Source organism: Crinia signifera, chromosome 3, assembly GCF_055691185.1.
Source record: "Crinia signifera chromosome 3, ASM5569118v1, whole genome shotgun sequence".
NCBI lineage: Eukaryota > Metazoa > Chordata > Amphibia > Anura > Myobatrachidae > Crinia > Crinia signifera.
The window spans coordinates 107,573,173-107,592,582 of NC_139219.1; the positions used below are offsets into that span (position 1 = coordinate 107,573,173).

The following is a 19,410-nucleotide window of genomic DNA, read 5'->3' on the forward strand; positions in this document are numbered from 1 at the left end:
GCTCTTCAATCTACACTATTAAACAAAAGCAAAGTTTCCACATTCAGTAGATCCTGATATTCCTGCATGGTTTCACCCACTGATGTACACCTGAAACAGCGATATATTTTGTTAAAGAGTGCCTGGCTCTTTGCATTTTGGTGGTGCAGGTATAGAATTTAACATACAATGATTTAGTGGTAGAATCTTGTGGTTTAGTGGTAGAATTCTCGCCTGCCATGAGGGAGGCATGGATCTGAAAAGGGAATAAACACCACCCAATGTTGTGCTCAAAGCAAATGACTCTTAGATTTGGAGTCTTATTCGCTATTGACTCAGATAGCTAGGCTTTTTTACAGTGTTATGGCATCATGGCAAGGCAAGGATTGCCCTTCAATTTATAAAACCAAAGCAAGGTTTCCACATTTAGTAGATCCTGAGATTCCTGCTTGGTTTCACACACCTCTTTTAAGTTTCAAATAAAACACGTTTGGTTGTGTAGTGACAGAGATCTCGCCTGTAGAATTCTGGGAAAAAACACCGCCCAACGTGGGGCTCGAACCCACGACCCTGAGATTAAGAGTCTCATGCTCTACCGACTGAGCTAGCCAGGCTTGGTTACTGTGATGTGACAAAAAGGCCACTCAAGCCAAGGAGTGCCCTACAAGCTATTAAAGTAGATCTAGGCTACCACATTCAGTACACTGAGATGCATGCTTGGTTTCACAAATTGAGGAAAATGGGTAAGTAACCTTGAAGTAAAATGTGAAGCATTGGTTGTTCAGTGGTAGAATTCTCGCCTGCCACGCGGGAGGCTCGGGTTCGATTCCCGGCCAATGCAGTACTCAAGTTTTACTGAAATTATGGTATATTTTGTTAAAGAGTGTCTGGCTCTTTGCTTTTTGGTGGTGCAGGTATAGAATTCCACATACAATAAATTAATGTTAGATTCTTGAGGTTTAGTGGTAGAATTCCCACCTGCCAAGAGAGAGGAAAAGGGAATAAACACCACCCAATGTTGTGCTCAAAGCAAATGACTCTTAGATTTGGAGTCTTATTCGCTATTGACTCAGATAGCTAGGCTTTTTTACAGTGTTATGGCATCATGGCAAGGCAAGGATTGCCCTTCAATTTATAAAACCAAAGCAAGGTTTCCACATTTAGTAGATCCTGAGATTCCTGCTTGGTTTCACACACTGATGTACACCTCTTTTAAGTTTAAAATAAAACAAGTTTGGTTGTGTAGTGACAGAGATCTCGCCTGTAGAATTCTGGGAAAAAACACCGCCCAACGTGGGGCTCGAACACACGACCCTGAGATTAAGAGTCTCATGCTCTACCGACTGAGCTAGCCAGGCTTGGCTACTGTGATGTGACAAAAAGGCCACTCAAGCCAAGGAGTGCAATACAAGCTATTAAAGTAGATCTAGGCTACCACATTCAGTACACTGAGATGCATGCTTGGTTTCACACATTGAGGAAAATGGGTAAGTAACCTGAAGTAAAATATGAAGCATTGGTTGTTCAGTGGTAGAATTCTCGCCTGCCACGCGGGAGGCCCGGGTTCGATTCCCGGCCAATGCAGTACTCAAGTTTTACTGAAATTATGGTATATTTTGTTAAAGAGTGTCTGGCTCTTTGCATTTTGGTGGTGCAGGTATAGAATTCCACATACAATAAATTAATGGTAGAATATTGTGGTTTAGTGGTAGAATTCCCACCTGCCAAGAGAGAGGTCTGGATCTGAAAAGGGAATAAACACCAAACAAATGTTGTACTAAAAGCATATGACTCTTAGCTTGGGAGTTTTATTTCTATTGACTAAGCTGGCCAGGCTTTGTTACAGTGTTGTAGCATCAAGGCAAGGCAACGCTTGCTCTTCAATCTACACTATTAAACCAAAGCAAAGTTTCCACATTCAGTAGATCCTGATATTCCTGCATGGTTTCACCCACTGATGTACACCTGAAACAGCGATATATTTTGTTAAAGAGTGCCTGGCTCTTTGCATTTTGGTGGTGCAGGTATAGAATTTAACATACAATGATTTAGTGGTAGAAACTTGTGGTTTAGTGGTAGAATTCTCGCCTGCCATGAGGGAGGCATGGATCTGAAAAGGGAATAAACACCACCCAATGTTGTGCTCAAAGCAAATGACTCTTAGATTTGGAGTCTTATTCGCTATTGACTCAGATAGCTAGGCTTTTTTACAGTGTTATGGCATCATGGCAAGGCAAGGATTGCCCTTCAATTTATAAAACCAAAGCAAGGTTTCCACATTTAGTAGATCCTGAGATTCCTGCTTGGTTTCACACACTGATGTACACCTCTTTTAAGTTTCAAATAAAACACGTTTGGTTGTGTAGTGACAGAGATCTCGCCTGTAGAATTCTGGGAAAAAACACCGCCCAACGTGGGGCTCGAACCCACGACCCTGAGATTAAGAGTCTCATGCTCTACCGACTGAGCTAGCCAGGCTTGGTTACTGTTGTGTGACAAAAAGGCCACTCAAGCCAAGGAGTGCCCTACAAGCTATTAAAGTAGATCTAGGCTACCACATTCAGTACACTGAGATGCATGCTTGGTTTCACAAATTGAGGAAAATAGGTAAGTAACCGTGAAGTAAAATGTGAAGCATTGGTTGTTCAGTGGTAGAATTCTCGCCTGCCACGCGGGAGGCCCGGGTTCGATTCCCGGCCAATGCAGTACTCAAGTTTTACTGAAATTATGGTATATTTTGTTAAAGAGTGGCTGGCTCTTTGCATTTTGGTGGTGCAGGTATAGAATTCCACATACAATAAATTAATGGTAGAATCTTGTGGTTTAGTGGTAGAATTCCCACCTGCCAAGAGAGAGGTCTGGATCTGAAAAGGGAATAAACACCAAACAAATGTTGTACTAAAAGCATATGACTCTTAGCTTGGGAGTTTTATTTCTATTGACTAAGCTGGCCAGGCTTTGTTACAGTGTTGTAGCATCAAGGCAAGGCAACGCTTGCTCTTCAATCTACACTATTAAACCAAAGCAAAGTTTCCACATTCAGTAGATCCTGATATTCCTGCATGGTTTCACCCACTGATGTACACCTGAAACAGCGATATATTTTGTTAAAGAGTGCCTGGCTCTTTGCATTTTGGTGGTGCAGGTATAGAATTTAACATACAATGATTTAGTGGTAGAATCTTGTGGTTTAGTGGTAGAATTCTCGCCTGCCATGAGGGAGGCATGGATCTGAAAAGGGAATAAACACCACCCAATGTTGTGCTCAAAGCAAATGACTCTTAGATTTGGAGTCTTATTCGCTATTGACTCAGATAGCTAGGCTTTTTAACAGTGTTATGGCATCATGGCAAGGCAAGGATTGCCCTTCAATTTATAAAACCAAAGCAAGGTTTCCACATTTAGTAGATCCTGAGATTCCTGCTTGGTTTCACACACTGATGTACACCTCTTTTAAGTTTCAAATAAAACACGTTTGGTTGTGTAGTGACAGAGATCTCGCCTGTAGAATTCTGGGAAAAAACACCGCCCAACGTGGGGCTCCAACCCACGACCCTGAGATTAAGAGTCTCATGCTCTACCGACTGAGCTAGCCAGGCTTGGTTACTGTGATGTGACAAAAAGGCCACTCAAGCCAAGGAGTGCCCTACAAGCTATTAAAGTAGATCTAGGCTACCACATTCAGTACACTGAGATGCATGCTTGGTTTCACACATTGAGGAAAATGGGTAAGCAACCTTGAAGTAAAATGTGAAGCATTTGTTGTTCAGTGGTAGAATTCTCGACTGCCACGCGGGAGGCCCGGGTTCGATTCCCGGCCAATGCAGTACTCAAATTTTACTGAAATTATGGTATATTTTGTTAAAGAGTGGCTGGCTCTTTGCATTTTGGTGGTGCAGGTATAGAATTCCACATACAATAAATTAATGGTAGAATCTTGTGGTTTAGTGGTAGAATTCCCACCTGCCAAGAGAGAGGTCTGGATCTGAAAAGGGAATAAACACCAAACAAATGTTGTACTAAAAGCATATGACTCTTAGCTTGGGAGTTTTATTTCTATTGACTAAGCTGGCCAGGCTTTGTTACAGTGTTGTAGCATCAAGGCAAGGCAACGCTTGCTCTTCAATCTACACTACTAAACCAAAGCAAAGTTTCCACATTCAGTAGATCCTGATATTCCTGCATGGTTTCACCCACTGATGTACACCTGAAACAGCGATATATTTTGTTAAAGAGTGCATGACTCTTTGCATTTTGGTGGTGCAGGCATAGAATTCAACATACAATGATTTAGTGGTAGAATCTTGTGGTTTAGTGGTAGAATTCTCGCCTGCCATGAGGGAGGCATGGATCTGAAAAGGGAATAAACACCACCCAATGTTGTGCTCAAAGCAAATGACTCTTAGATTTGGAGTCTTATTCGCTATTGACTCAGATAGCTAGGCTTTTTTACAGTGTTATGGCATCATGGCAAGGCAAGGATTGCCCTTCAATCTATAAAACCAAAGCAAGGTTTCCACATTTAGTAGATCCTGAGATTCTGCTTGGTTTCACACACTGATGTACACCTCTTTTAAGTTTCAAATAAAACACGTTTGGTTGTGTAGTGACAGAGATCTCGCCTGTAGAATTCTGGGAAAAAACACCACCCAACGTGGGGCTCGAACCCATGAGCCTGAGATTAAGAGTCTCATGCTCTACCGACTGAGCTAGCCAGGCTTGGTTACTGTGATTTGACAAAAAGGCCACTCAAGCCAAGGAGTGCAATACAAGCTATTAAAGTAGATCTAGGCTACCACATTCAGTACACTGAGATGCATGCTTGGTTTACACATTGAGGAAAATGGGTAAGTAACCATGAAGGAAAATGTGAAGCATTGGTTGTTCAGTGGTAGAATTCTCGCCTGCCACGCGGGAGGCCCGGGTTCGATTCCCGGCCAATGCAGTACTCAAGTTTTACTGAAATTATGGTATATTTTGTTAAAGAGTGGCCGGCTCTTTGCATTTTGGTGGTGCAGGTATAGAATTCCACATACAATAAATTAATGGTAGAATCTTGTGGTTTAGTGGTAGAATTCCCACCTGCCAAGAGAGAGAGGTCTGGATCTGAAAAGGGAATAAACACCAAACAAATGTTGTACTAAAAGCATATGACTCTTAGCTTGGGAGTTTTATATCTATTGACTAAGCTGGCCAGGCTTTGTTACAGTGTTGTAGCATCAAGGCAAGGCAACGCTTGCTCTTCAATCTACACTATTAAACCAAAGCAAAGTTTCCACATTCAGTAGATCCTGATATTCCTGCATGGTTTCACCCACTGATGTACACCTGAAACAGCGATATATTTTGTTAAAGAGTGCCTGGCTCTTTGCATTTTGGTGGTGCAGGTATAGAATTTAACATACAATGATTTAGTGGTAGAATCTTGTGGTTTAGTGGTAGAATTCTCGCCTGCCATGAGGGAGGCATGGATCTGAAAAGGGAATAAACACCACCCAATGTTGTGCTCAAAGCAAATGACTCTTAGATTTGGAGTCTTATTCGCTATTGACTCAGATAGCTAGGCTTTTTTACAGTGTTATGGCATCATGGCAAGGCAAGGATTGCCCTTCAATTTATAAAACCAAAGCAAGGTTTCCACATTTAGTAGATCCTGAGATTCCTGCTTGGTTTCACACACTGATGTACACCTCTTTTAAGTTTCAAATAAAACACGTTTGGTTGTGTAGTGACAGAAATCTCGCCTGTAGAATTCTGGGAAAAAACACCGCCCAACGTGGGGCTCGAACCCACGACCCTGAGATTAAGAGTCTCATGCTCTACCGACTGAGCTAGCCAGGCTTGGTTACTGTGATGTGACAAAAAGGCCACTCAAGCCAAGGAGTGCCCTACAAGCTATTAAAGTAGATCTAGGCTACCACATTCAGTACACTGAGATGCATGCTTGGTTTCACACATTGAGGAAAATGGGTAAGTAACCGTGAAGTAAAATGTGAAGCATTGGTTGTTCAGTGGTAGAATTCTCGCCTGCCACGCGGGAGGCCCGGGTTCGATTCCCGGCCAATGCAGTACTCAAGTTTTACTGAAATTATGGTATATTTTGTTAAAGAGTGCCTGGCTCTTTGCATTTTGGTGGTGCAGGTATAGAATTCCACATACAATAAATTAATGGTAGAATCTTGTGGTTTAGTGGTAGAATTCCCACCTGCCAAGAGAGAGGTCTGGATCTGAAAAGGGAATAAACACCAAACAAATGTTGTACTAAAAGCATATGACTCTTAGCTTGGGAGTTTTATTTCTATTGACTAAGCTGGCCAGGCTTTGTTACAGTGTTGTAGCATCAAGGCAAGGCAACGCTTGCTCTTCAATCTACACTATTAAACCAAAGCAAAGTTTCCACATTCAGTAGATCCTGATATTCCTGCATGGTTTCACCCACTGATGTACACCTGAAACAGCGATATATTTTGTTAAAGAGTGCCTGGCTCTTTGCATTTTGGTGGTGCAGGTATAGAATTTAACATACAATGATTTAGTGGTAGAATCTTGTGGTTTAGTGGTAGAATTCTCGCCTGCCATGAGGGAGGCATGGATCTGAAAAGGGAATAAACACCACCCAATGTTGTGCTCAAAGCAAATGACTCTTAGATTTGGAGTCTTATTCGCTATTGACTCAGATAGCTAGGCTTTTTTACAGTGTTATGGCATCATGGCAAGGCAAGGATTGCCCTTCAATTTATAAAACCAAAGCAAGGTTTCCACATTTAGTAGATCCTGAGATTCCTGCTTGGTTTCACACACTGATGTACACCTCTTTTAAGTTTCAAATAAAACACGTTTGGTTGTGTAGTGACAGAGATCTCGCCTGTAGAATTCTGGGAAAAAACACCGCCCAACGTGGGGCTCGAACCCACGACCCTGAGATTAAGAGTCTCATGCTCTACCGACTGAGCTAGCCAGGCTTGGTTACTGTGATGTGACAAAAAGGCCACTCAAGCCAAGGAGTGCCCTACAATCTATTAAAGTAGATCTAGGCTACCACATTCAGTACACTGAGATGCATGCTTGGTTTCACACATTGAGGAAAATGGGTAAGTAACCTTGAAGTAACCTTGAAGTAAAATGTGAAGCATTGGTTGTTCAGTGGTAGAATTCTCGACTGCCATGCGGGAGGCCCGGGTTCGATTCCCGGCCAATGCAGTACTCAAGTTTTACTGAAATTATGGTATATTTTGTTAAAGAGTGTCTGGCTCTTTGCTTTTTGGTGGTGCAGGTATAGAATTCCACATACAATAAATTAATGGTAGAATCTTGTGGTTTAGTGGTAGAATTCCCACCTGCCAAGAGAGAGGTCTGGATCTGAAAAGGGAATAAACACCAAACAAATGTTGTACTAAAAGCATATGACTCTTAGCTTGGGAGTTTTATTTCTATTGACTAAGCTGGCCAGGCTTTGTTACAGTGTTGTAGCATCAAGGCAAGGCAACGCTTGCTCTTCAATCTACACTACTAAACCAAAGCAAAGTTTCCACATTCAGTAGATCCTGATATTCCTGCATGGTTTCACCCACTGATGTACACCTGAAACAGCGATATATTTTGTTAAATAGTGCAAGGCTCTTTGCATTTTGGTGGTGCAGGCATAGAATTCAACATACAATGATTTAGTGGTAGAATCTTGTGGTTTAGTGGTAGAATTCTCGCCTGCCATGAGGGAGGCATGGATCTGAAAAGGGAATAAACACCACCCAATGTTGTGCTCAAAGCAAATGACTCTTAGATTTGGAGTCTTATTCGCTATTGACTCAGATAGCTAGGCTTTTTTACAGTGTTATGTCATGATGGCAAGGCAAGGATTGCCCTTCAATCTATAAAACCAAAGCAAGGTTTCCACATTTAGTAGATCCTTAGATTCCTGCTTGGTTTCACACACTGATGTACACCTCTTTTAAGTTTCAAATAAAACACGTTTGGTTGTGTAGTGACAGAGATCTCGCCTGTAGAATTCTGGGAAAAAACACTGCCCAATGTGGGGCTCGAACCCATGACCCGTTTGGTTGTGTAGTGACAGAGATCTCGCCTGTAGAATTCTGGGAAAAAACACCGCCCAATGTGGGGCTCGAACCCATGACCCTGAGATTAAGAGTCTCATGCTCTACCAACTGAGCTAGCCAGGCTTGGTTACTGTGATTTGACAAAAAGGCCACTCAAGCCAAGGAGTGCAATACAAGCTATTAAAGTAGATCTAGGCTACCACATTCAGTACACTGAGATGCATGCTTGGTTTCACACATTGAGGAAAATGGGTAAGTAACCGTGAAGTAAAATGTGAAGCATTGGTTGTTCAGTGGTAGAATTCTCGCCTGCCACGCGGGAGGCCCGGGTTCGATTCCCGGGCAATGCAGTACTCAAGTTTTACTAAAATTATGGTATATTTTGTTAAAGAGTATCTGGCTCTTTGCATTTTGGTGGTGCAGGTATAGAATTCCACATACAATAAATTAATGGTAGAATCTTGTGGTTTAGTGGTAGAATTCCCACCTGCCAAGAGAGAGGTCTGGATCTGAAAAGGGAATAAACACCAAACAAATGTTGTACTAAAAGCATATGACTCTTAGCTTGGGAGTTTTATTTCTATTGACGAAGCTGGCCAGGCTTTGTTACAGTGTTGTAGCATCAAGGCAAGGCAACGCTTGCTCTTCAATCTACACTATTAAACCAAAGCAAAGTTTCCACATTCAGTAGATCCTGATATTCCTGCATGGTTTCACCCACTGATGTACACCTGAAACAGCGATATATTTTGTTAAAGAGTGCCTGGCTCTTTGCATTTTGGTGGTGTAGGTATAGAATTTAACATACAATGATTTAGTGGTAGAATCTTGTGGTTTAGTGGTAGAATTCTCGCCTGCCATGAGGGAGGCATGGATCTGAAAAGGGAATAAACACCACCCAATGTTGTGCTCAAAGCAAATGACTCTTAGATTTGGAGTCTTATTCGCTATTGACTCAGATAGCTAGGCTTTTTTACAGTGTTATGGCATCATGGCAAGGCAAGGATTGCCCTTCAATTTATAAAACCAAAGCAAGGTTTCCACATTTAGTAGATCCTGAGATTCCTGCTTGGTTTCACACACTGATGTACACCTCTTTTAAGTTTCAAATAAAACACGTTTGGTTGTGTAGTGACAGAGATCTCGCCTGTAGAATTCTGGGAAAAAACACCGCCTAACGTGGGGCTCGAACCCACGACCCTGAGATTAAGAGTCTCATGCTCTACCGACTGAGCTAGCCAGGCTTGGTTACTGTGATGTGACAAAAAGGCCACTCAAGCCAAGGAGTGCAATACAAGCTATTAAAGTAGATCTAGGCTACCACATTCAGTACACTGAGATGCATGCTTGGTTTCACACATTGAGGAAAATGGGTAAGTAACCATGAAGTAAAATGTGAAGCATTGGTTGTTCAGTGGTAGAATTCTCGCCTGCCACGCGGGAGGCCTGGGTTCGATTCCCGGCCAATGCAGTACTCAAATTTTACTGTAATTATGGTATATTTTGTTAAAGAGTGTCTGGCTCTTTGCATTTTGGTGGTGCAGGTATAGAATTCCACATACAATAAATTAATGGTAGAATCTTGTGGTTTAGTGGTAGAATTCCCACCTGCCAAGAGAGAGGTCTGGATCTGAAAAGGGAATAAACACCAAACAAATGTTGTACTAAAAGCATATGACTCTTAGCTTGGGAGTTTTATTTCTATTGACTAAGCTGGCCAGGCTTTGTTACAGTGTTGTAGAATCAAGGCAAGGCAACGCTTGCTCTTCAATCTACACTATTAAACAAAAGCAAAGTTTCCACATTCAGTAGATCCTGATATTCCTGCATGGTTTCACCCACTGATGTACACCTGAAACAGCGATATATTTTGTTAAAGAGTGCCTGGCTCTTTGCATTTTGGTGGTGCAGGTATAGAATTTAACATACAATGATTTAGTGGTAGAATCTTGTGGTTTAGTGGTAGAATTCTCGCCTGCCATGAGGGAGGCATGGATCTGAAAAGGGAATAAACACCACCCAATGTTGTGCTCAAAGCAAATGACTCTTAGATTTGGAGTCTTATTCGCTATTGACTCAGATAGCTAGGCTTTTTTACAGTGTTATGGCATCATGGCAAGGCAAGGATTGCCCTTCAATTTATAAAACCAAAGCAAGGTTTCCACATTTAGTAGATCCTGAGATTCCTGCTTGGTTTCACACACCTCTTTTAAGTTTCAAATAAAACACGTTTGGTTGTGTAGTGACAGAGATCTCGCCTGTAGAATTCTGGGAAAAAACACCGCCCAACGTGGGGCTCGAACCCACGACCCTGAGATTAAGAGTCTCATGCTCTACCGACTGAGCTAGCCAGGCTTGGTTACTGTGATGTGACAAAAAGGCCACTCAAGCCAAGGAGTGCCCTACAAGCTATTAAAGTAGATCTAGGCTACCACATTCAGTACACTGAGATGCATGCTTGGTTTCACAAATTGAGGAAAATGGGTAAGTAACCTTGAAGTAAAATGTGAAGCATTGGTTGTTCAGTGGTAGAATTCTCGCCTGCCACGCGGGAGGCTCGGGTTCGATTCCCGGCCAATGCAGTACTCAAGTTTTACTGAAATTATGGTATATTTTGTTAAAGAGTGTCTGGCTCTTTGCTTTTTGGTGGTGCAGGTATAGAATTCCACATACAATAAATTAATGTTAGATTCTTGAGGTTTAGTGGTAGAATTCCCACCTGCCAAGAGAGAGGAAAAGGGAATGAACACCACCCAATGTTGTGCTCAAAGCAAATGACTCTTAGATTTGGAGTCTTATTCGCTATTGACTCAGATAGCTAGGCTTTTTTACAGTGTTATGGCATCATGGCAAGGCAAGGATTGCCCTTCAATTTATAAAACCAAAGCAAGGTTTCCACATTTAGTAGATCCTGAGATTCCTGCTTGGTTTCACACACTGATGTACACCTCTTTTAAGTTTAAAATAAAACAAGTTTGGTTGTGTAGTGACAGAGATCTCGCCTGTAGAATTCTGGGAAAAAACACCGCCCAACGTGGGGCTCGAACACACGACCCTGAGATTAAGAGTCTCATGCTCTACCGACTGAGCTAGCCAGGCTTGGCTACTGTGATGTGACAAAAAGGCCACTCAAGCCAAGGAGTGCAATACAAGCTATTAAAGTAGATCTAGGCTACCACATTCAGTACACTGAGATGCATGCTTGGTTTCACACATTGAGGAAAATGGGTAAGTAACCTGAAGTAAAATATGAAGCATTGGTTGTTCAGTGGTAGAATTCTCGCCTGCCACGCGGGAGGCCCGGGTTCGATTCCCGGCCAATGCAGTACTCAAGTTTTACTGAAATTATGGTATATTTTGTTAAAGAGTGTCTGGCTCTTTGCATTTTGGTGGTGCAGGTATAGAATTCCACATACAATAAATTAATGGTAGAATATTGTGGTTTAGTGGTAGAATTCCCACCTGCCAAGAGAGAGGTCTGGATCTGAAAAGGGAATAAACACCAAACAAATGTTGTACTAAAAGCATATGACTCTTAGCTTGGGAGTTTTATTTCTATTGACTAAGCTGGCCAGGCTTTGTTACAGTGTTGTAGCATCAAGGCAAGGCAACGCTTGCTCTTCAATCTACACTATTAAACCAAAGCAAAGTTTCCACATTCAGTAGATCCTGATATTCCTGCATGGTTTCACCCACTGATGTACACCTGAAACAGCGATATATTTTGTTAAAGAGTGCCTGGCTCTTTGCATTTTGGTGGTGCAGGTATAGAATTTAACATACAATGATTTAGTGGTAGAATCTTGTGGTTTAGTGGTAGAATTCTCGCCTGCCATGAGGGAGGCATGGATCTGAATAGGGAATAAACACTACCCAATGTTGTGCTCATAGCGAATGACTCTTAGATTTGGAGTCTTATTCGCTATTGACTCAGATAGCTAGGCTTTTTTACAGTGTTATGGCATCATGGCAAGGCAAGGATTGCCCTTCAATTTATAAAACCAAAGCAAGGTTTCCACATTTAGTAGATCCTGAGATTCCTGCTTGGTTTCACACACTGATGTACACCTCTTTTAAGTTTCAAATAAAACACGTTTGGTTGTGTAGTGACAGAGATCTCGCCTGTAGAATTCTGGGAAAAAACACTGCCCAATGTGGGGCTCGAACCCATGACCCGTTTGGTTGTGTAGTGACAGAGATCTCGCCTGTAGAATTCTGGGAAAAAACACCGCCCAATGTGGGGCTCGAACCCATGACCCTGAGATTAAGAGTCTCATGCTCTACCAACTGAGCTAGCCAGGCTTGGTTACTGTGATTTGACAAAAAGGCCACTCAAGCCAAGGAGTGCAATACAAGCTATTAAAGTAGATCTAGGCTACCACATTCAGTACACTGAGATGCATGCTTGGTTTCACACATTGAGGAAAATGGGTAAGTAACCGTGAAGTAAAATGTGAAGCATTGGTTGTTCAGTGGTAGAATTCTCGCCTGCCACGCGGGAGGCCCGGGTTCGATTCCCGGGCAATGCAGTACTCAAGTTTTACTGAAATTATGGTATATTTTGTTAAAGAGTATCTGGCTCTTTGCATTTTGGTGGTGCAGGTATAGAATTCCACATACAATAAATTAATGGTAGAATCTTGTGGTTTAGTGGTAGAATTCCCACCTGCCAAGAGAGAGGTCTGGATCTGAAAAGGGAATAAACACCAAACAAATGTTGTACTAAAAGCATATGACTCTTAGCTTGGGAGTTTTATTTCTATTGACGAAGCTGGCCAGGCTTTGTTACAGTGTTGTAGCATCAAGGCAAGGCAACGCTTGCTCTTCAATCTACACTATTAAACCAAAGCAAAGTTTCCACATTCAGTAGATCCTGATATTCCTGCATGGTTTCACCCACTGATGTACACCTGAAACAGCGATATATTTTGTTAAAGAGTTCTCGCCTGCCATGAGGGAGGCATGGATCTGAAAAGGGAATAAACACCACCCAATGTTGTGCTCAAAGCAAATGACTCTTAGATTTGGAGTCTTATTCGCTATTGACTCAGATAGCTAGGCTTTTTTACAGTGTTATGGCATCATGGCAAGGCAAGGATTGCCCTTCAATTTATAAAACCAAAGCAAGGTTTCCACATTTAGTAGATCCTGAGATTCCTGCTTGGTTTCACACACTGATGTACACCTCTTTTAAGTTTCAAATAAAACACGTTTGGTTGTGTAGTGACAGAGATCTCGCCTGTAGAATTCTGGGAAAAAACACCGCCTAACGTGGGGCTCGAACCCACGACCCTGAGATTAAGAGTCTCATGCTCTACCGACTGAGCTAGCCAGGCTTGGTTACTGTGATGTGACAAAAAGGCCACTCAAGCCAAGGAGTGCAATACAAGCTATTAAAGTAGATCTAGGCTACCACATTCAGTACACTGAGATGCATGCTTGGTTTCACACATTGAGGAAAATGGGTAAGTAACCATGAAGTAAAACGTGAAGCATTGGTTGTTCAGTGGTAGAATTCTCGCCTGCCACGCGGGAGGCCTGGGTTCGATTCCCGGCCAATGCAGTACTCAAATTTTACTGTAATTATGGTATATTTTGTTAAAGAGTGTCTGGCTCTTTGCATTTTGGTGGTGCAGGTATAGAATTCCACATACAATAAATTAATGGTAGAATCTTGTGGTTTAGTGGTAGAATTCCCACCTGCCAAGAGAGAGGTCTGGATCTGAAAAGGGAATAAACACCAAACAAATGTTGTACTAAAAGCATATGACTCTTAGCTTGGGAGTTTTATTTCTATTGACTAAGCTGGCCAGGCTTTGTTACAGTGTTGTAGAATCAAGGCAAGGCAACGCTTGCTCTTCAATCTACACTATTAAACAAAAGCAAAGTTTCCACATTCAGTAGATCCTGATATTCCTGCATGGTTTCACCCACTGATGTACACCTGAAACAGCGATATATTTTGTTAAAGAGTGCCTGGCTCTTTGCATTTTGGTGGTGCAGGTATAGAATTTAACATACAATGATTTAGTGGTAGAATCTTGTGGTTTAGTGGTAGAATTCTCGCCTGCCATGAGGGAGGCATGGATCTGAAAAGGGAATAAACACCACCCAATGTTGTGCTCAAAGCAAATGACTCTTAGATTTGGAGTCTTATTCGCTATTGACTCAGATAGCTAGGCTTTTTTACAGTGTTATGGCATCATGGCAAGGCAAGGATTGCCCTTCAATTTATAAAACCAAAGCAAGGTTTCCACATTTAGTAGATCCTGAGATTCCTGCTTGGTTTCACACACCTCTTTTAAGTTTCAAATAAAACACGTTTGGTTGTGTAGTGACAGAGATCTCGCCTGTAGAATTCTGGGAAAAAACACCGCCCAACGTGGGGCTCGAACCCACGACCCTGAGATTAAGAGTCTCATGCTCTACCGACTGAGCTAGCCAGGCTTGGTACTGTGATGTGACAAAAAGGCCACTCAAGCCAAGGAGTGCCCTACAAGCTATTAAAGTAGATCTAGGCTACCACATTCAGTACACTGAGATGCATGCTTGGTTTCACAAATTGAGGAAAATGGGTAAGTAACCTTGAAGTAAAATGTGAAGCATTGGTTGTTCAGTGGTAGAATTCTCGCCTGCCACGCGGGAGGCTCGGGTTCGATTCCCGGCCAATGCAGTACTCAAGTTTTACTGAAATTATGGTATATTTTGTTAAAGAGTGTCTGGCTCTTTGCTTTTTGGTGGTGCAGGTATAGAATTCCACATACAATAAATTAATGTTAGATTCTTGAGGTTTAGTGGTAGAATTCCCACCTGCCAAGAGAGAGGAAAAGGGAATAAACACCACCCAATGTTGTGCTCAAAGCAAATGACTCTTAGATTTGGAGTCTTATTCGCTATTGACTCAGATAGCTAGGCTTTTTTACAGTGTTATGGCATCATGGCAAGGCAAGGATTGCCCTTCAATTTATAAAACCAAAGCAAGGTTTCCACATTTAGTAGATCCTGAGATTCCTGCTTGGTTTCACACACTGATGTACACCTCTTTTAAGTTTAAAATAAAACAAGTTTGGTTGTGTAGTGACAGAGATCTCGCCTGTAGAATTCTGGGAAAAAACACCGCCCAACGTGGGGCTCGAACACACGACCCTGAGATTAAGAGTCTCATGCTCTACCGACTGAGCTAGCCAGGCTTGGCTACTGTGATGTGACAAAAAGGCCACTCAAGCCAAGGAGTGCAATACAAGCTATTAAAGTAGATCTAGGCTACCACATTCAGTACACTGAGATGCATGCTTGGTTTCACACATTGAGGAAAATGGGTAAGTAACCTGAAGTAAAATATGAAGCATTGGTTGTTCAGTGGTAGAATTCTCGCCTGCCACGCGGGAGGCCCGGGTTCGATTCCCGGCCAATGCAGTACTCAAGTTTTACTGAAATTATGGTATATTTTGTTAAAGAGTGTCTGGCTCTTTGCATTTTGGTGGTGCAGGTATAGAATTCCACATACAATAAATTAATGGTAGAATATTGTGGTTTAGTGGTAGAATTCCCACCTGCCAAGAGAGAGGTCTGGATCTGAAAAGGGAATAAACACCAAACAAATGTTGTACTAAAAGCATATGACTCTTAGCTTGGGAGTTTTATTTCTATTGACTAAGCTGGCCAGGCTTTGTTACAGTGTTGTAGCATCAAGGCAAGGCAACGCTTGCTCTTCAATCTACACTATTAAACCAAAGCAAAGTTTCCACATTCAGTAGATCCTGATATTCCTGCATGGTTTCACCCACTGATGTACACCTGAAACAGCGATATATTTTGTTAAAGAGTGCCTGGCTCTTTGCATTTTGGTGGTGCAGGTATAGAATTTAACATACAATGATTTAGTGGTAGAATCTTGTGGTTTAGTGGTAGAATTCTCGCCTGCCATGAGGGAGGCATGGATCTGAATAGGGAATAAACACTACCCAATGTTGTGCTCATAGCGAATGACTCTTAGATTTGGAGTCTTATTCGCTATTGACTCAGATAGCTAGGCTTTTTTACAGTGTTATGGCATCAGGGCAAGGCAAGGATTGCCCTTCAATTTATAAAACCAAAGCAAGGTTTCCACATTTAGTAGATCCTGAGATTCCTGCTTGGTTTCAAGTAGGAATCTAGGCTACCACATTCAGTACACTGAGATGCATGCTTGGTTTCACAAATTGAGGAAAATGGGTAAGTAACCGTGAAGTAAAATGTGAAGCATTGGTTGTTCAGTGGTAGAATTCTCACCTGCCACACGGGAGGCCCGGGTTCGATTCCCGGCCAATGCAGTACTCAAGTTTTACTGAAATTATGGTATATTTTGTTAAAGAGTGTCTGGCTCTTTGCTTTTTGGTGGTGCAGGTATAGAATTCCACATACAATAAATTAATGTTAGAATCTTGTGGTTTAGTGGTAGAATTCCCACCTGCCAAGAGAGAGGTCTGGATCTGAAAAGGGAATAAACACCAAACAAATGTTGTACTAAAAGCATATGACTCTTAGCTTGGGAGTTTTATTTCTATTGACTAAGCTGGCCAGGCTTTGTTACAGTGTTGTAGCATCAAGGCAAGGCAACGCTTGCTCTTCAATCTACACTACTAAACCAAAGCAAAGTTTCCACATTCAGTAGATCCTGATATTCCTGCATGGTTTCACCCACTGATGTACACCTGAAACAGCGATATATTTTGTTAAAGAGTGCCTGGCTCTTTGCATTTTGGTGGTGCAGGTATAGAATTTAACATACAATGATTTAGTGGTAGAATCTTGTGGTTTAGTGGTAGAATTCTCGCCTGCCATGAGGGAGGCATGGATCTGAAAAGGGAATAAACACCACCAAATGTTGTGCTCAAAGCAAATGACTCTTAGATTTGGAGTCTTATTCGCTATTGACTCAGATAGCTAGGCTTTTTTACAGTGTTATGGCATCATGGCAAGGCAAGGATTGCCCTTCAATTTATAAAACCAAAGCAAGGTTTCCACATTTAGTAGATCCTGAGATTCCTGCTTGGTTTCACACACTGATGTACACCTCTTTTAAGTTTCAAATAAAACACGTTTGGTTTTGTAGTGACAGAGATCTCGCCTGTAGAATTCTGGGAAAAAACACCGCCCAACGTGGGGCTCGAACCCACGACCCTGAGATTAAGAGTCTCATGCTCTACCGACTGAGCTAGCCAGGCTTGGTTACTGTGATGTGACAAAAAGGCCACTCAAGCCAAGGAGTGCCCTACAAGCTATTAAAGTAGATCTAGGCTACCACATTCAGTACACTGAGATGCATGCTTGGTTTCACACATTGAGGAAAATGGGTAAGTAACCTTGAAGTAAAATGTGAAGCATTGGTTGTTCAGTGGTAGAATTCTCGCCTGCCACGCGGGAGGCCCGGGTTCGATTCCCGGCTAATGCAGTACTCAAGTTTTACTGAAATTATGGTATATTTTGTTAAAGAGTGGCTGGCTCTTTGCATTTTGGTGGTGCAGGTATAGAATTCCACATACAATAAATTAATGGTAGAATCTTGTGGTTTAGTGGTAGAATTCCCACCTGCCAAGAGAGAGGTCTGGATCTGAAAAGGGAATAAACACCAAACAAATGTTGTACTAAAAGCATATGACTCTTAGCTTGGGAGTTTTATTTCTATTGACTAAGCTGGCCAGGCTTTGTTACAGTGTTGTAGCATCAAGGCAAGGCAACGCTTGCTCTTCAATCTACACTATTAAACCAAAGCAGAGTTTCCACATTCAGTAGATCCTGATATTCCTGCATGGTTTCACCCACTGATGTACACCTGAAACAGCGATATATTTTGTTAAAGAGTGCCTGGCTCTTTGCATTTTGGTGGTGCAGGTATAGAATTTAACATACAATGATTTAGTGGTAGAATCTTGTGGTTTAGTGGTAGAATTCTCGCCTGCCATGAGGGAGGCATGGATCTGAAAAGGGAATAAACACCACCCAATGTTGTGCTCAAAGCAAATGACTCTTAGATTTGGAGTCTTATTCGCTATTGACTCAGATAGCTAGGCTTTTTTACAGTGTTATGGCATCATGGCAAGGCAAGGATTGCCCTTCAATTTATAAAACCAAAGCAAGGTTTCCACATTTAGTAGATCCTGAGATTCCTGCTTGGTTTCACACACTGATGTACACCTCTTTTAAGTTTCAAATAAAACACGTTTGGTTGTGTAGTGACAGAGATCTCGCCTGTAGAATTCTGGGAAAAAACACTGCCCAATGTGGGGCTCGAACCCATGACCCGTTTGGTTGTGTAGTGACAGAGATCTCGCCTGTAGAATTCTGGGAAAAAACACCGCCCAATGTGGGGCTCGAACCCATGACCCTGAGATTAAGAGTCTCATGCTCTACCAACTGAGCTAGCCAGGCTTGGTTACTGTGATCTGACAAAAAGGCCACTCAAGCCAAGGAGTGCAATACAAGCTATTAAAGTAGATCTAGGCTACCACATTCAGTACACTGAGATGCATGCTTGGTTTCACACATTGAGGAAAATGGGTAAGTAACCGTGAAGTAAAATGTGAAGCATTGGTTGTTCAGTGGTAGAATTCTCGCCTGCCACGCGGGAGGCCCGGGTTCGATTCCCGGGCAATGCAGTACTCAAGTTTTACTGAAATTATGGTATATTTTGTTAAAGAGTATCTGGCTCTTTGCATTTTGGTGGTGCAGGTATAGAATTCCACATACAATAAATTAATGGTAGAATCTTGTGGTTTAGTGGTAGAATTCCCACCTGCCAAGAGAGAGGTCTGGATCTGAAAAGGGAATAAACACCAAACAAATGTTGTACTAAAAGCATATGACTCTTAGCTTGGGAGTTTTATTTCTATTGACGAAGCTGGCCAGGCTTTGTTACAGTGTTGTAGCATCAAGGCAAGGCAACGCTTGCTCTTCAATCTACACTATTAAACCAAAGCAAAGTTTCCACATTCAGTAGATCCTGATATTCCTGCATGGTTTCACCCACTGATGTACACCTGAAACAGCGATATATTTTGTTAAAGAGTGCCTGGCTCTTTGCATTTTGGTGGTGCAGGTATAGAATTTAACATACAATGATTTAGTGGTAGAATCTTGTGGTTTAGTGGTAGAATTCTCGCCTGCCATGAGGGAGGCATGGATCTGAAAAGGGAATAAACACCACCCAATGTTGTGCTCAAAGCAAATGACTCTTAGATTTGGAGTCTTATTCGCTATTGACTCAGATAGCTAGGCTTTTTTACAGTGTTATGGCATCATGGCAAGGCAAGGATTGCCCTTCAATTTATAAAACCAAAGCAAGGTTTCCACATTTAGTAGATCCTGAGATTCCTGCTTGGTTTCACACACTGATGTA

At 42.0% G+C, this 19,410-nt stretch overlaps 15 non-coding genes across 15 annotated transcripts; 6 read left to right on the forward strand and 9 right to left on the reverse strand.

Annotated features, from left to right (window-relative positions):
• Positions 1–520: 520 nt before the first annotated feature.
• TRNAK-CUU (transfer RNA lysine (anticodon CUU)) lies at positions 521–593 on the reverse strand. The gene has a single exon. It is a non-coding gene; the product is annotated as a tRNA-Lys (tRNA).
• An 899-nt stretch (positions 594–1,492) lies between these two features.
• TRNAG-GCC (transfer RNA glycine (anticodon GCC)) lies at positions 1,493–1,563 on the forward strand. Its single transcript has one exon. It is a non-coding gene; the product is annotated as a tRNA-Gly (tRNA).
• Positions 1,564–2,384: 821 nt separating this feature from the next.
• Positions 2,385–2,457, reverse strand: TRNAK-CUU (transfer RNA lysine (anticodon CUU)). The gene has a single exon. It is a non-coding gene; the product is annotated as a tRNA-Lys (tRNA).
• Positions 2,458–2,613: 156 nt separating this feature from the next.
• Positions 2,614–2,684, forward strand: TRNAG-GCC (transfer RNA glycine (anticodon GCC)). The gene has a single exon. It is a non-coding gene; the product is annotated as a tRNA-Gly (tRNA).
• A 2,169-nt stretch (positions 2,685–4,853) lies between these two features.
• Positions 4,854–4,924, forward strand: TRNAG-GCC (transfer RNA glycine (anticodon GCC)). The gene has a single exon. It is a non-coding gene; the product is annotated as a tRNA-Gly (tRNA).
• Positions 4,925–5,747: 823 nt separating this feature from the next.
• On the reverse strand, positions 5,748–5,820 carry TRNAK-CUU (transfer RNA lysine (anticodon CUU)). The gene has a single exon. It is a non-coding gene; the product is annotated as a tRNA-Lys (tRNA).
• A 156-nt stretch (positions 5,821–5,976) lies between these two features.
• On the forward strand, positions 5,977–6,047 carry TRNAG-GCC (transfer RNA glycine (anticodon GCC)). Its single transcript has one exon. It is a non-coding gene; the product is annotated as a tRNA-Gly (tRNA).
• Positions 6,048–6,868: 821 nt separating this feature from the next.
• Positions 6,869–6,941, reverse strand: TRNAK-CUU (transfer RNA lysine (anticodon CUU)). The gene has a single exon. It is a non-coding gene; the product is annotated as a tRNA-Lys (tRNA).
• Positions 6,942–9,204: 2,263 nt separating this feature from the next.
• TRNAK-CUU (transfer RNA lysine (anticodon CUU)) lies at positions 9,205–9,277 on the reverse strand. The gene has a single exon. It is a non-coding gene; the product is annotated as a tRNA-Lys (tRNA).
• A 1,038-nt stretch (positions 9,278–10,315) lies between these two features.
• Positions 10,316–10,388, reverse strand: TRNAK-CUU (transfer RNA lysine (anticodon CUU)). The gene has a single exon. It is a non-coding gene; the product is annotated as a tRNA-Lys (tRNA).
• An 899-nt stretch (positions 10,389–11,287) lies between these two features.
• TRNAG-GCC (transfer RNA glycine (anticodon GCC)) lies at positions 11,288–11,358 on the forward strand. Its single transcript has one exon. It is a non-coding gene; the product is annotated as a tRNA-Gly (tRNA).
• A 1,938-nt stretch (positions 11,359–13,296) lies between these two features.
• Positions 13,297–13,369, reverse strand: TRNAK-CUU (transfer RNA lysine (anticodon CUU)). Its single transcript has one exon. It is a non-coding gene; the product is annotated as a tRNA-Lys (tRNA).
• A 1,038-nt stretch (positions 13,370–14,407) lies between these two features.
• TRNAK-CUU (transfer RNA lysine (anticodon CUU)) lies at positions 14,408–14,480 on the reverse strand. The gene has a single exon. It is a non-coding gene; the product is annotated as a tRNA-Lys (tRNA).
• Positions 14,481–15,378: 898 nt separating this feature from the next.
• On the forward strand, positions 15,379–15,449 carry TRNAG-GCC (transfer RNA glycine (anticodon GCC)). Its single transcript has one exon. It is a non-coding gene; the product is annotated as a tRNA-Gly (tRNA).
• A 1,717-nt stretch (positions 15,450–17,166) lies between these two features.
• On the reverse strand, positions 17,167–17,239 carry TRNAK-CUU (transfer RNA lysine (anticodon CUU)). The gene has a single exon. It is a non-coding gene; the product is annotated as a tRNA-Lys (tRNA).
• Positions 17,240–19,410: the final 2,171 nt, after the last annotated feature.